This window comes from Rhinolophus sinicus, chromosome 6, assembly GCF_057876585.1.
Source record: "Rhinolophus sinicus isolate RSI-liver-muscle chromosome 6, RSI-T2T, whole genome shotgun sequence".
Lineage (NCBI taxonomy): Eukaryota > Metazoa > Chordata > Mammalia > Chiroptera > Rhinolophidae > Rhinolophus > Rhinolophus sinicus.
In genome coordinates this window covers 62,896,942-62,914,929 of record NC_142506.1, presented here as the reverse complement: position 1 = coordinate 62,914,929, position 17,988 = coordinate 62,896,942, and positions in this window count along the sequence as shown.

Below are 17,988 nucleotides of genomic sequence, written 5' to 3'. Positions count from 1 at the left end.
TTTCAGTGAGTATACTTTCAAAGTAGACAAGTTAACCCTGGAATATATTGTAAAATGTATAAAGGTAACATCAAATTCTTACTTTACACTTAGCACATTATTAGCAAAAGTTTACAAAGTACAAATAATTCTTGACATTGACCTTTGGCGAATAACACTGGTAATTCAATTGAATTAAATCATTTGAATAGGGCTTCTTATTATATACTTTATTTAAAATCTTTTCTTTTTTCTGCCTACAAATTATATTCTAAATACGTTAACTGAAGCTATATTATTATATAACTATAGAAAAGCCTGAAATGAGAATGGCTTTACAGGTACCCTTACACTTCAATGGAACTTTATCTATTGTGATACATGTATTTTACAGTTTAAAATGCAATAATATTGCAATTTCATTTTTTATTTATATTTTGTCGGTAAGAATCAGGATGCTATCATTTACCCTTTAAATGTTTGAACTGCATGTAAAGAAGATGGAAGAAGACAAATGGGGGAAGAAGCACTAAGGAAGACCTCAGTGAGTCTTCACTGTTGGACCAAATTGTCTACAGTTGTTTTAACTTTATGCATTTCAGAACGAGGTCCTAAACCTCTGATGATATCGTCATGCACAGCTATAACTATTTCATACCGTTTCATCTGGAACCCTCAGTCCGTCACATATATACATTCCCCCAACTTCCCCCTTAAGCTTATGATTTGGTTTCCTATTTTACTGAGAAAATCTACCCATCACTTGGGTCTATTATGCTACATGGGTCAGCTTTCAAAATTCTACTTTCTCATTATTACTAGGGAGAAGTGTCAGGCAATACAGAAGTGGTTCCCCCTGAATTCTGCATAACACATTCCTTTTTTTCCTACTAAAGAAGGTTTTATGTAATACACAGATTACCCTATGTATTGCAGCAAGATTATTCACCTCTTCCTATATGAAATGAATGGTGTTGGATAAATAATGATCATTAGAATATGCTACACTTTCGTCTACGTATTTTTATGTCTTTCCCTGAAACAGTGAGCATTAATTTATACCCAGTTGCAATTATGTAACTAAAGGCCAGACCTCCACTAATTTAGATTGAATCTCTATGCACAAAGCAGAATGGGTCTGGGAAGAGTTCCAACCATAACAATTTGTCAAAAGTATCAAAGCTGTCTGTCCGCCTGACACTGTGTCTGATACAGCTGATATTTATAGATTTCTGCAAACATGCCATGATCCCTAAATATCTTACCGAATATGATTTCAGAAGTTCTTAAATATTCTATTTTGTGAGTTTATTCCTATTTATGTTAATTTTTATTGGCACATAATTAATCATCCTAAATATTATTTGTTAAATTATATGTACATTTTTACAGTTTTTTATATACAACCATATCATTCATTCAGAAAGACTTTTGTCAAGACTCTATTAATTACTTAGCAATTAAGTCAATATAGCATAAAACTTGAAATAAAACATAGATATAATACACATAAACCTATTGATACTAATTTTTCACTGTTCCCCACTATTTTTCATCTCCCTCTCCTCCTTTCCTGCATTAAAGTCCAAGCTCAGCCTTTTTCATTATCTTTGCATGTTTCATCAACGAGTGTGCTTGCCCGTCCTGTGGCCGTATTCCCTTTGCTAAATGGTAATCCTAGTAAAGTCCAGCTCTCCAGCTGTACCCTACCTGCACCCTACAGTAGAAAATGGCTGGGAACAGCACACAGATACGATCAGTGTCTGAAAAACACCTAAAGTGGACGGCAGTCTTATAACATTCCTCTGGTCCACACACTGCCTTCTATGAGATGACTTTCATATTGTTTCTATGGGACCCTCAGTCCGTCACATACATACAATCCGCCAACTTCTGCCTTAAGCGGATGACCTGGTCTCCTATTTTACAGAGAAAATCTACCCATCACTTGGGTCTATTATGCTACATGGGTCAGCATTCACAATTGCACTTTCTCATTATTACTAGGGAGAAAGCTCAGGGAATCCAGAAATGGCTCCCCCTGAATTCTGCAAAACAACACATTCCTTTTTCCCTACTAAAGGAGGTTTTGGGTAATGTTCCCCTCCTCTGCATCACTAATTGCTCTTTCTCTTGGATTTTATCAGCTTAAAAAACATACTATTATTATTCTAAAATTCACCAAAAATGTTCTATTTTATCGTGCTCATGCTAAACACAATCGTAATTTCTCAGTCCTAATCGCACTTAATATATGAGGAGCATTTGGTGCAGTTGATCAATCTGTGTTACTGGAAATATTGATAAAGGTGGGAATACACACACACACACAACTTTATATTATTTAGGTCTCAGCTCAGTTATCATTTTCTAATTATTCAAATCCAACCACCACCACTTCTCCCATCTTTAGCTATTTTAACAGCAGAACCTAGAAAGATGCTGGCCGCACAATAAGATCTCAATAACTTTTGAATAATTAAGGAAAAAAAGGAAATTATATCTTCTTTTGTTCAAAATAAAATGGTTCACTGACACCAGAAACAGTCTATTTGGGGCATCACGTCCTTTGTCATTTTTATACACTATTTCCCTAAAAATAAAAGACGAAAGGATAGAGGCAACCGATGATCTGTGGGGATCCAAAAGAATAGATATTCGCAAAACACTGATTCAGGTATAAGCCCAAATAGTGTTCTGATTAGGAGTTGACTGCAAGAGGTGCTTATGAGGACGGGACGGGGATGCTTACATGGGCGGAAGGACTGTCTATAGGTGCAGAGAAACTAACATAGTTAGAATTAAAAACTAATTCTAAAGAAGGATTTTAATTTTCAGTCCTGCACTCATAATATTTGCTATCTTGCTCCCTTTGCAAGCAGTTGATTGGGATACAACGGCCCAGTCCAGAGTCTATTTGCCCTGTTTTATAACATCCCAAAGGTTTGAAGTGTAAGACCTACAAGGAGTTCCTCTGGGATGGCAGTTCTGACTCCATTTTTGCAGTGGCTCCATTTCCGTAAGTTTTCACAACACTAACATATGCATTGCAGCCCAGAGAAATACAAGGAAGCCAGACTTTGGGGAAAAACGATACGCAGGACCAAATATAGGCTACAAAATATGAAGCCAGATAAAAGAGATAAATTTTCTGTGACTCAATTTCTCTATCCATAAAAAGAGAATATCTGATAGCAATTCTGTGAGGATTAAATGAAATCGCTTGCATGGTAAATACAAGGGGCAAAATATACTTCACCCTCACTTTAACCCTTTCCTTCTCTGACCCAAGAATTGGATAACTCTTTCTAATTGAAAATAATGTAACTACAAAAAATTAATGTTAATTTAAATTAGTCAACCCTACAATGGAAATTTGTAAAACCTATTTTGAAAATGGTGTTTTTCTTAAATTTAACTTTCTGTGCTTCTTTTATAATATTCTTCTAAAAATAAAACGATCTTTTCCCTATACAACCTCTCCCCTGCAACATTTTATGAAATCACTTATTTTTCTTCCTGTATAGAATATTTTTAACAAGTAAACAGAAGGGCATATTTATACTGTCAGTTTAATGAGACCATCATTTATTAAGTTTAGCAAGTGGATTAAAAATTCTTAGTTAATTGGATGTTGCCTGCACTTTTGATTTGTACTTAGAAGGTGAAAGAGTAAGTGACAGCTCAGACAAGTGTAATTAATTGTGGGAGGTGGATTTAAAGGAAAATTAAGTCCTGCATTCTATGGCCCATCTGTAATATTTTTCAGGTAAACGATTCATTTTTCTTTCAATTATCTGTAAATTAGAAACACTGTCTTCCAGTTGGTCACACTGATAATAGAGAAAATACAATGGGATAAGCATTGCTAAGAGAATCACTTATAATGGAGTCAGGTCACCAAAGCCTGTGCATGTCTCATGTCTCAGTTCTTGAAACAACTGCTAAGTTGCTGACCTGCTGCTAAACTCAACTCAAGGCCGAAAAACACAGATCCTGGATCCATGACTGTTACCTGGACATATGGGGACTTTAGCTCCTTTTCATTATAGTGACCAGACCTTCTTTATATATGACCAGACCTTTTCATTATAGTGACCAGCATCCTTTCCCTTCAAAGGAACCAATCAATTCTGACAGCCAGCATCCTTCATTTGCATAATGGGCCCAACCAATCCCAACTGACCTAGCCAACATGCTTCATGGGCATAAAGGACCCGAGTCGAACTGAGCCTATGTTTTTTTTTCTTTATATACTTTGCCTTTCTTTAGTACAGTCTAAATATTTTTTTTTTGTTAACAACAGAGAATGAAAACTTGTGACTATCTTTAAGTAATTATAATTGGAATAGTTTGGAATACACTACAGCTGAGCAGAATTTGCCACCCCAAAATATGTCTCCTTGGCATAAGGATGATTTGAGGCTAATTATTTCTTAGAAACAACAGATATAGAACCTCTGAAAACTGAGTAGAAGCTATACTTTTATAGGAGACATTTACACTTATGAGGGAAATCTCCATTTGTAAGGCTGTCTGTCACTCTCTGTACCAGTAAGAAGGAGCTGTCAAAATCTCTAGAAACTCTTATGAATGAAGAAAGCTTAGACTTAAATCTACATAACAACCATATGCTTGATTTTTAGGCTTTGCCTGATAACCTTCCATGCTGGCCTACCTTTCTCCTACAGCTTCTTTTGTCTTTAGCTAGAGATGATATTTAAGGTGGCAGCTTGGGACATTTCTGAGAGTTCCTGCTTTCCTGGGTCTCTCCTGTGTATACAGGAAGTACACGTTATTAAACTTCTGTTTGTTTTTCTCCTGTTACACTGTCCTTTTTATTACAGTGTGGTTTCAGCCAAGAACCCAGAAATATACAGGGAAAACTATTGCTTTCTCCCCCATTACACCGTATTTGGAGAGCAACTCCTTTAGAATCTATGGAACAAATTAACTGGAAAACTGCCTTTTCAATTTAGGATTCTATGGTTAACTCAATTCAACATAAATTGTGTATTTTAAGTCTGTAGCAACTTTATGACCTCTAGGTCCAAACTAAACAATTTGAATTAGGCCAGTAATATTTGTGAACAGACTAGAACTTCTTGGAAGAGAGGTGAAGACCCACCAAACTAGAAATGTGCAGCTAAGAATCACAGTCAGAATTGTTAACCTAAAAATACAAGGCCAGAATCAGAGGCGATAGTGTTTGAGATCCAAAAGAGTAACTATTCGGGAAGCACTGATTCAGGCAGAAACCCCAAGAGAGTTCCCCAATTAGGAGGTGAAGGCAAGGGGTGTTTATGGGGAAGACAAGGGGAATACTTACATGAATAGGAGGATGGGCTTTCTATGGGTGCAGATAAGTGAAGGAAGGAATGTCTTGAGGTGACACTCAGGTAACATAGTGATGTTAATGGTAAAAAATGTCTTTCATTTTCAATCCCAGAATCATAACAGTTGTTTGTAATACAGGGCTGCTTTGTTCCCACTCCAAAAGTTATTTTGCCAAGTTTTAACGTTCCAACGGATTGAGGAATGAGACATGCGAGGCCACTTTTAAAGTGGCACCGGTTATATTGTTTTTCACAAAGTGAACTTGTTACAGAGGAACCATAGTAAATGTGTCAAGTGTTTCACATGCTACTTAATTAATGTGGCATCATTTAGCAGTGATAACAGTAATACTTCACTCCTTTTTTTTTCACTATACAGGTACTAGTATCATTTCCAATTGGTAAAAATTACACCTCCTGTTCGACCATCTTAACCACATGAGAAATCTCTTGTTCTACTTACAGACTTAATTGAATTTAATTGCTAAAAGAGTTATCAAAGAGCTTTAAGAAGTAGCACGTAATAGGAACAAGCATTTATTAGAGGAAGGGTATGCCTAAGATATATGATTTTTCTTTCAACAATAAAAATGAAACCCCAACTAATATGTGCATAGACACATTTACATTTTAAAATTACATTTGACAAACTGAGGTGCATTTTGAATAAATATATTCATTTACACAACACCTGTCTCACAATTTAAAATTTGTGTTCTTTTGACATCACAACACTATCATTCCCAGAATTTTTTTCTATGAACATGATAAGTTCAACTACACAGGTGCAGAAACAGGCAGGAGTAACTAAAATGCCCATATTTAATTGATAATTTTATAGTTTTTGATTTTTAGTATATTGAAGCTTGATTAAAGCAAAATATGTAACTTGGTTCATACCACAAACTATACAAAGATAAAATTACTTTATTTTTTGTTATTTTCTTACCAAGAGTTGTATGCTCAAATATTTCATGTTCATCTGAAAGTTTGCATTTTCTGACAGATAACACTGGCCTTATTCTGAATGATACACACATACCAAATGAAAACTAGACAATCAACAAGTTTGCACTGGAACATAGCTGGTATCTTTGATACAGCATCTCTTCAAGGAAAAATAAAATTCCAGGGAATAAAAATAAGACAGTCATACAAACATGAAAAGATAATTCACTGCATCCTCGGTGAGTTTCCAGCCATTGCAGTCTCTCTTGCTTACCTTCCTAACCACTTCTAGGAGTCCATGTATGTCTAGCAAACACAAAAGATTAAACCGAATCTATATGATCTACCTCTCTCAAAGGCCCACTACAATTATAAAGAAATATCTTAATGAATACACACATGAAGATAATGCAAATGGAAGAGTGAGTGGCAGCAACAAAATGCAGAAGACAGAAAGGAACCGGAACAGGTACCATTGATGAAAAGACCAACTGCTATCGTGGATTGCTGAGCTGCCGCAGACCCGCCCATAGTGACAGGTTCCGTCAGCTCAGTTCTGAAGGCACCAATCACGACTTCTGATTGTGGAAGGGGGACCTAGGTCGACAGACCAAAATCATATTGGCCCGTATGTTTAAAATGTTCTTAGGTATTTTCATATTTCATCCTTTATAGGAAAAATTAAAGTGAGTACCTTTCTCTGCCATGGCATAAGCCTCGACTTACCTTCTGGAGAGATCAAACCAGGGAGGCTGGGAGCTCTTACATGAGCACAGCGGGCAGGTCATACTGAATGAAAAAGGAATGTAAGTTAGGTGACATGCTCTGTCCTGAACTGAGGAAAACCCAGCCCGTCTCCAATCAGCACTGAGAAAAATGACTACCTGGCTTTAAGCTCCCGAAGTGGGAAATTGGAGAATTCCTCCATGAGAAAACTGCATATTATTCTAGAAATGACAAACAAATAGGTCTTCTTAAGCGATGTTCCCTAAAGAAGGTGGACCACACACATCGGTCTAAAGGGAAGCTCACTAGCTGGAATGTTTTGAAGACAATCAGGGAATATTTATTCTTCACACTGAAATATGATTGGATAGCTAAGACACATCAAATATTTGAAGGATAGTTAAGTACCAGAAAATTGAAATCAAATGACAAACAGGAGGAAAAAGGAATTCTGAGAAACCAGAAGAAACATGAAGGGACAGGAGGGAGTAAATATAATACATCCATATATCTGGGAATAACAGCCTCAGAGAGGGTATTTTATACACAGAAAAAGAATATTTTTTTAAGGAACAGTAAGTAATTTTACTTTGAAACTACAGATATAAACTCAGATCTAGATAAAGATACATAAAGATCTCAGAAATGAAAGCTGCAACAGGATAGTAAAAATAAAGTTATGGATAATTCCCAGGTGCTATAATAGGCAAAAAAAGACTGAGCCAAGGAGAGCATAGATGTGAAATAAAAAAAAAAAAAAAAAAAATCACTTCAGTGAATTCCAGTATCTTAACTTATGTTTTGTGCCAGAAGAGATAAAAGGCAAAATGAAGAAGTGAAGTATTGACTATTTCATCGAGACTATCTCACAGAACTGACAGATTTGAAACACCAAATCGAGAGCCTTACACAGTGCCTGGAGCAATGGATGAAAATAAAGTCTTACCAAGACACATTATTGGCAAAATTCCGAACACCAGGCATGGAGACATGTTAGCACAGCATCTGGAAAAGAAGAAACACCTCTCGTAAACAAAATATTCCAGAATATTTAATATTCAAAAATGCTTTTGACACATTTGACAAGTAGCACTATTAAAAAAATAAATATAAATCTGTTCATGCTGCCTAAATTTTTTTGGCTAAATCTGAGCTAGTATCTTTTGATGAAGAATTTCATTTAAAATCCATTGAACAGTATCACCAAGGCAGTTATCTAAGAAAAATAGTCCAGGTCAGTGCAAAGATAAACTTAAAGGAGAGGAAAATATAATCGATCAGAGGTAATACTGATGCATAAAAGCATTTTCAAAGTGTACTTCATGTCACACTTGTCCTAACAGAACTCCCAGGATCATGTTGTTCAATGCACGATTCTATGATGGATGTGAAATGTTATTTTTTAGAGTATCAGAGTTTGTGTCCTAAAAAGCTTTAAACGTTATGCAAATCAGTGTTTTCAAATTGTGATGCTTCAAATGCTTTCATACATAAGATCTTTTAAAAGTGTGTCAAATTAGTGTAAAACCCACTAAGTTGTACTGCAGATAATTTGCACTTTTCTGATAGTTAGTTGGAGGCTTTGTGTGTGAATTGGCAATCTGAGATTTTTCGTGGCCCTGCACATGGTGAAGGATGAAAGACATGCTCTGGTATTTATTTTTTTGCTAAAACAAAATAAACGTTTATTCTTTTCACAAAAACCTAATGAGGGTCAGGCTACCTTCCTTTGTTTTGGAGCAATGTCATCTCAAACAGATGTCATTCATAGTCACATGGCAGAGAAGGAGAAAGTGTAGATGACTTTCATATTTTCTATACCATAACTAGAAATGAGGAACCTCATTTCAGTACATATTCTGAGTGTTTTGACCCAGACCTTTGGCTCATAATTCAAAAGAGACGGGGAAGACATATCAATGTATGCCCAAGAGAAAGAAAATACATTTTTCTTTATCAGAATCATCTTTCTCTTTACCAGTAATAAAATTATGATTCTGTATTTAATAACTAAAAAGAGAGCATACTCTAGTAACTAGTGGAGAACAGATAACTAAAATTACCCATTAAGCTTAAATTATGAAAGAAATGAAAGTGAAATATTTCCCATTCTCAAATATTGTAGTGAGAAACTTGAGCATTAGTATTAAACATTCAAGTTATGTTAGACATAAGGTATAGAATGATATGTGGAAAATTTTGCGTTTCGCAGGAAAAGGCGGTTGGAGCCAATGGAATGGCTGCCTTTGGGAGCAATTAAAAATTTACTGCGCTACAATACTGTTTCAGAAGGGAAAAAAAAAAATTACATGTTTGCAGGGAAAGCCTGGAGTCATTGGAACCACTTGGAGAATATTAAAGAGGATCAAGTGAGAGACAATAAAACCTGAACTAATAAAACAAAACTTCAGGTGTACACCACAGGGGTCAGGCATCTACACCGTCCATGCAGTGGTCTCCCTAATAAGACAAGTGCTATCAGATACCCTATAAAATCTTTATAACATTATTGATAATAGCTGAATAACAATGAATGTCAACGATAATTTTACACACACGCGTATACACTCACAGGATGTGGAGTACAGGATAGGGAATAGAGTCAATGGAACTGTAACAGCTATATACGATGTCAGAGGGATAGTAGATTGGGGGAGGGGGGTATCACTTTGTGAGGGGTGTAAATGTCTAACAATTACATTGTTTTGTACATCTGAAACTAAAAAAAAAAAGAAAGAAACAAAACTGATGAAAGGAAGGTGAATTTGGAAGATAATGAAACAAATTATGTGGAAGGATTACTCATGAAAGGTGAGACTGAACAAAGAAGCAGACACACAAGTCATGTTCAATGGTCTGTCTGATATCATAAAATGCTGATGCCTCTGTTACCATAGAGGGGGAAGAGGTTGGAGTATGGAGTTGGAGCTATTTGCAGGGCATACCGGTAGATATATAGGTGGGAAACTTGGACATACACGCCTAGAACTACTGAGAGTTCAAAACTAGAAACAAACACTAAGTGTGGGTCCCTCACACTTCGATTTGACACATAAAATGTGAGGTTAAACAAGGAGAAGGAAGGAATGCTACTTTTTACATTGAGAAAGAAAGAAAAAACAAGGAAGAGATTTTTGGATAGTGTCCTGTGAGTTGGTACAATAAAAATCAGGGATTCCAATATTTTATATCTACACCTTTGGTTATGATACAAAGTCACTGAATAACATTACGTGAAAAATGAAAATACATGGTGTTTCTAGTCCTCTGCTCGTATGGAATACACTGAGGCAGATTATCCATGTTGACCCAGGAATTAATTCCTGTTTTTCCTGCAATGCATAGAAGTGTGCACTTATGATCACACCATTTTTCCAACAAAAATATGAGGCCTTGATGTTTGTTCAGTTGACCACACATATCCCATCGAATATTCTAATGAAAAACAATTTTACTCTTATTCTGCCATTAATGCTACTCTCTGTAGTGTTTTTAAAACTAAGCATTTTCATCTCCAATTATTTTGCACAGTTTTACAAATGGGTGTGTGCCACTAAGGAAATTAAAAGGAGACCTAAATAAATGGGAACATAATTATGTTCCTGGAAAGAAATATTTGAAAGATAATAATTTCCACCCAATTTTTAAATTTAAAACAATGTCAACTGACATACTGCCTTTTAATTGCCAAAATTCTTACATCATCTGGAAGAATAAAGAGATAGGAATAACCAAGGAAAAAATAAATGTTAAACTTTCACTAACAAATATTAAAGGCTATTAAGTAATCACAATGCTAAATATCGTGTACATCTGACATAGAAACTAATGGATAACTACAATACATGAAAACTCAATGAAGTAGACTGTTGTGCAACAAAATTCATTATGTGGAAAGGTGATATTTCAAAATAGAGGGCTGATAAATCATTCAATAATTGTAATGTGACAAGTGGCTAATTGTTTAGAAAATGATAACCTCATTATGAAGTAGATGGAAAAATCATTTAATAAATAAATGATATTGAAACAAGTGAGTAATTGCTTGGAAAAATATAATGAAAACCCCATTTTAATTAATCTCATTATTTTTTGTTAACTGCTGTAATAAACACACAACAAAAGTATAATGACCTATGGAATGACAGCCAGTAGAATTTTTCCTGATCTGAGAGTCGCTGTCTTCCTGGCTCCATCTGGCCTATTGCGTGCCGTGCGGAAGGACACTGAACTGCTCCATACCAGCAAACTCACAGAGAAGGGAAAGAGAAAGCAAATCCCCCAATAGTGTGGCTGGGACTAACACGCAGAATTTTAACTCATATCCCATTAGTGACGAACATCACGTAATTCACCCCAGATGCAAGTCATGGCTCTAATACATTATTCCTGGCAGAGGAACAGAGGACGGAAGACATGGACTGTTGATGGATAGCTGGTCTTATCTGTTGCATATATTGTGTACAACATAAACAACATGTAAATAACATATTTAAAAATGAACTTAATCTAGTCGAATAAGAAAAAATAATTATATTTATACACTCCATGATTCAAAGTAGCTTCTTACAAATAATTTGAAAGGTGAACCACAAAGGAAGATGTAAACTTAAATAAAAATTCATAAAGATAGATATAGATATAGATATAGATATAGATATAGATATAGATATAGATATAGATATAGATATACTAAATAAAACACATATAAATATACATATAAAACAAATCCAGGAACAAAATCGAAAGCAAATTAAAAATAAAAAAAATAGAAATAGCCATATCTAACAGAAGCTGGAATCTAGCTACAAAAATACCATATAAATCAACAAAAGTCAGTGCAAATACTAGTAATTGACAATATGCCAAACAAGGAAGTTAAATGATAAATATGTATATAGAGAAGAGTATACATAAGATAATAGATATAAAGTGTTTAGAAAAGGGCTCACAGAAGGGACTGGGTAATAATCGCTATCATCACCGTCAGTACTATAGGTAAAACATAATTATGCAACTATATTTCTATTAAATTGCTTTCCAACTTTCCCTATTTTGGGATAACTAGAAACTCTGATAAATGTCTTGCAAAAGTATTCTTACTGGCGAGAATATATCTTTATTTATTTATTTATTTTTGGGTTGTTTTACAAACTGCAATGTAGTAAAACACATTCCCACCAGGAATTCATGAGAATATCTGATATTCCACATCATAAAAAGTACCGGAAGTTCCCACTCTATTTAATTATTGCCAATCTATAGAATGAAAAGCAACATATAATTCACACATTCTTGAGAATTACAGCTGTTTTGAGTATCGTTTCATAAGTTTATTTGTCATGTGGATAGTCCTTTCTATGAATTACTAGGCTTCTGTTAAATAAATAAATAAATACACACACACACACACACACACACACACACACACACATATATGAACTCTTTGGCATATATATATATATATATATATATATATATATATATATATATATTATTTAAAAGAAACCTGGTAATTCATATAAAGGACTATCCACATGACAACTTATGAAATGATACTCAAAACAGCTGTTTAATATATACATATATATATATATATATATATATATATATATATATATTTTTTTTTTTTTTTTTAACTCTTTGGCCCCTTTTCTATATAAGAAGTCTTTTCTATCTAAGAAGTGTCACTTCCACAGGAGGTACATCTTCTGGAGTTTCAGTGCTGCCGTCAACCTTTGATTCCTGCTTTGTTTTCTTCTCCTTTTTCTCTTGATGATATTATACACCTTCTCTAGCCCAGTCAGGCTATTAGTCTCCTTTGAGGTGCTACATGCACATGATTATTAAATGGAACAGAAGTTGCCACTCTTACTGGATTTGTGTAAACACTTGCATACAAGAGAAAAACAGAATCCCTGCTGACCAGGTTACTCCAGACGTAAGCAGCGTCTTCCAACCATTGTCTGGGACAACTTGGCCGAAAGATTCACATCGTTCTCAGGGGTCAGACTCAGGAAGTCTTTCTCAGGATCACATACACGTTTGCTGGGACAACCCTCTCCTGAGGTGACTCAAGGTTATTCCCAGGTCGTCAGGTAAGAAATCTGAGTCCACATTCCAGATTCAAGGACAGCTGAGCTCTCGTAAGTCACCAGAGTTATCTGCTCTGCTTTCTCCTCATATCTCAACAGCGTCCGTGACTCAGGCATTCCCTGCAAATTCTCCCGGTTTACACACATGCCTGTGTCATTCCAGAGACATCTTGAGTGAGTGCTGATAAACGGTGGGCTTCAAAGAATCAGGATCAAGAAGCTATCTTTTCAGGATTACTCGACTATTCCTTTTCTTTTCCTTCTTTCTGTTTCTATTACTTGTTGAGAAGCACAGCAGAGCAACTTGATGAGATATGGACAGCTGGATCACAACACAAATAATTTTGTAATGTGAATTATTTTTATCTGTGTGCTATACTTAAAATCTCATTTATTATTCTCATGTTGTTTGAAAAATGTGCATTACTAAGGCCTTATGATGCTAAATTAATTCATCCCTATCCCAAGATCTTTAAAAACTAACACTTTACTTTATCTACCGTTTACATTTAAATTCAAATGCTATATAATACTCTATTTTTTCAGAGTCCATGTGTTTCCAATCTTCAAATCAAATTATTTTCAATGCTAGCCTAATCTATTTTATCAGAAAAAAATCAAATTGGCTTGACTATAATTGATTTTGATTGTACATCTATTTATATTATACATTTGAGTGACTGGACTTGTCATGAGAAAAACCTGGCATAGATATGTGTGTATGTGTGTGTGTGTGTGTGTGTGTGTGTGTGTGTGTGTGTATGCGAGTTTAGTTGATTATTCAAATCATTTTAAATGACAGATACTTCAAATTGAAATCCATCACACTTCAATTTAATTATTTTGATATCTGGTTGGTATTTTGTTTTCACATTTAATTGACTTTATTTCCATATCTGATCATGGACTTAATGGTGATATACTCTCTCATTTTCGGATAAAATTAACACTGTGAGAAATGTAAAGACCTGCAGTTTAAATGTCAGTAAGAATTATGCTAATGAAAATTGAATTTTAAAAATCACCATACTGTGATGAGAAAGGCCATTTAAAATTATGTGGCACGTAGTTATACTATGTGACGTTCCAAAGTGTAAATGAGATATAGTCAAGAATGGCATAAGGTATAGAACTTGCTGAAAAAGTTTCTCTACTTTTTTCCCCTAAACTTTTGGAATTAATTCTTCTAAATACATTATATCATTAGCATTTAAACAAATGCCTATTCCTTAAAAACAAAGCATTTTATTTCTTAACAAAAAAATATTTTAAGAACTGAGAAACAGTGAGGTAAAAAGTACATCCTTGGGTTACGTTTTTCTTTTTCTTCCCTATGTATTGATCACTTAAATTCATTACAGAATATAAGGAAAAGGCACTACGAAAAATGAGATATTTTTCCATCTGCTTTAATTTTTATTTAGCATAAACATATTATTTCACATACATAAGAAAAGTCAAGTCATTCATTAAATACAGTCAAAGTCAGTATTCAATAAGGTAAACAGAAACTACATCAATTATTTACAAACAGGAATCAATATAAAGAACTTTTTACCATGTGTCAGTCAATACCTGAAAAGCAAAAAAAGAAATCTGGGGTAACATAAGGATGGTGACTCTAGAAAGTCTTTGGCAGACAAAGAGAAGAATTGTGGTCATAGAGAGGTCAAAGGTTGGAGGAGAGATTCTGTGGGCACTGAGGCTAGATCCCCTGAGGTGCCCAGTTGGTGGCAGTACCCCAGGGGGAAGAAGGAGACTGCATTTCTGGGACCCTTGAGGAAGCAGTATTACAGGGATGATCCTTTCATCGGGGCTGGTTATGAGATCAGAGGAGTAAAAAATGAACTTGTTTCCTAAGTGAACTTGGCTCTGCCAAGACAAAGGGCCACTGCTGAATGCATGTTGGCAGGACCAGGACAACACAGGAAAGGCCAAGACCTTTCCCTCTTCTCTCCCAGATTTCCAGAAAAGTTCTTTAGGTGGACCCTTCCACTCACCCTACCTCACTGACAAAAAGAAATGCGGTGGGCAGAGTCTGAATACCAACATCGCAACACAGAACTGAGAAGGCTAGATTTTAGACCTGACAGATTAATAGTTTTTCCAGAAATCTGCACTTATTTAAAATTATTTTTTTCTGATTTTTCAACACATGAGTGAGCAAAGAAAGCATGTCGTTTGTTTGTGAAATATGTCAAAAGGGCCTGAATTTCTGTAAGGAGCGCTTTCTAATGAATTTTCTGCACTGGCAGACTACAAATGCCATGGCTCTGCAGACTAACGACTCTTTAAAAGTATCACACTGGGTAGTATTTCACTGGTAATATATTCCTCCCTCTGATGTAAGAATACAGGCGATCATATACATTTCCTCTGGATTTATGACATTATGAAGTATATTTGACTCCAGGGAAAATGCCACAGGAGAAGTACATTTAGGATGAATTAATCTTAAAAGTCTCTATTTATACTAAAAAAAAATATATTATTGGAATTAATCTCTCCTAAATCTGAAATATTGATTTAGTATCAATATTTTACAATTGTTTCAAGAATAAGCTGCTTATAACAAACATTGCTATAATACTTGGCACAAGTACATACTTTGTTCAAGTTCTTTCGGAGTTTCCATTGGCATAAAGAGCTCAGAATAAATTTGAGTGACATAGTTTGGGAAACTGATGCCAACAAGCGAACATTAACTCACTGTTTGAAAGCTCATTTGTCACCATACTCTTGAGAGAAAATAATTTACAAGACAATTGCCATTTGACACTTCCCAGAGAAATTATAGTAGCCTAACAGCTTTGCTCTACAAGTATCACTCAACATTAGAGCAAGTGAGAAAAACTCTTTTGGAGGGATTGCAAAAATGATCTTCCTATATAACATTTTCTGCAGTCAGGGTCTGTCCCTTGTCACGGTCCACACTATCGTCCAGGTGACGAATGCTAATCTATCTGAAGCTCTCGATTAGTGTAAACTCTTAGAACTGGCTTAGAACATAATGAACCCTCGGTAGATACCGCTTTTGTGAACGTTGCTGCTAATGTTGTGTTAGAATTTCCCCAAGAATGCAGCTCTCATGGCATTTCCCCCTATGTGCCACCATGCTCGTCACACGTGAAGCTGCCGCTGGAAAGGACCCTGAGTGCAAACTTTGAGGTTGCTGGTTTCTAGTCTGAAAACAATTCCTGTTCAAGAATTCATTACACAGAACTTACTTCCCAATAATTTAGATAGCAATCATAAAATTTATGAAAAGTCAGGTAACAACCCTAAATATATAAATTAACATTAATATCTTTGCATTTTGTCTTGTTATAGCAAAGTATATATACGTCATTACTTTTGACTGAACATAAACTATTACTTCAATGTTTTCTCAACAGCAATATCTACAATGATGATTTTTTTAAAGAAACAATTATTGGGAGATGAGGGTAAGGGGGATCAAATATATGGTGATGGAAGGAGAACTGACTCTGGGTGGTGAACACACAATGGGATTTATAGATGATGTAATACAGAATTGTACACCTGAAATCTATGCAATTTTACTAACAATTGTCACCCCAATAAATTTAAAAAATAAATTATAAAAAAAAAGAAACAATCATTGAGCATATACTATGACTGCTAGGTTCTGATTGTGTGTATATGAGTATGGATGTGCAACTTTGGTACGTGATAGCCTCAGACCTTGGTCACAAAATGTTAGCATTTTATTTATGTATTTATTTGCATTTCCACCCAATTTTGACTTACTTTCACTCTTCATAGTTCTTGAGACTAACTCATCTGGTTCTCACTTTTGTATTCTGTCCAAACCTTAAACTGATAACTTCCTATTTTGAAAGAAAGAAAGAAAGAAAGAAAGAAAGAAAGAAAGAAAGAAAGAAAGAAAGAAAGAAAGAAAGAAAGAAAGAAAGAAAGAAGAGAGAGAGAGAAAGAAGAAAGGCATAAAAAAGAAGCTAACTGGAAAACAGGAATGAAGATGGACATAAGTTATACAAAAAAAACAAGGCATAGGGAGAAAAAAGTATGAAAAGAAACTGGGACTAATAACTATAATAACTACAGGATTAGAAAAATGAACATAGAACTGTCAGATATGAATGGCAGTATTAGTATCCTCATTATGCTAGATCATTTAACAAGTATTACTCCATGTAATTATACATATAATACCATAAATAATGCATTTTTATTTCAATTTTAGAAAGAAAAATTGACAGATCTCATTAAGGACAATAGAAATCAAATCCAAGGTTTACTTGAGTGCAAAGTTCAGAGTGCTCAAATTGCTATAGTACCTCTCAATTACAGAAAAACTAGGGGGATTATTTTAAAAGCCCGACATATTTTTGAGATAATGTGAATTAATTCAATATGAGTGTATTTCATGCTCTGTAAACAATTCTGAGTTAGGTCTATGTTATCGGAAGCGTAATGGAGACAGTGAGAACTGGGAATGGTGTAGCCAGCTCTCTAGCTCTGTGGTCAGGAACAAGTGACATGCATGTTAAGTACAGTAGATGTTACGCAAGGTCACACCAGATATCCTTCCACATAGCATCATCGCAGTATGTACCTTCTGACAACCATCCTATGTCAGGCACACAGGAGGTATTTTGGTTGGCTGATATGATGTGGTTAGAACAACACCTCTATCCTATTCAGTTGCTCTCCGTCTGTCTTCCTCTGTCATCTCTACACATCCACTGATCCTCAGTGTAAGGTCATATTGCTGGCACTTAAGCTGGAATAGGCCAATTACAACTATACAGATAAATGATCGTAACTCCAGTAAAGTGTGCTGACAGACAATGGTGGGATTAAACTCCAAACCTTTAGATAATGTTTATTTTTCTTTATTTTATCATTTAGGAAAAAAATCT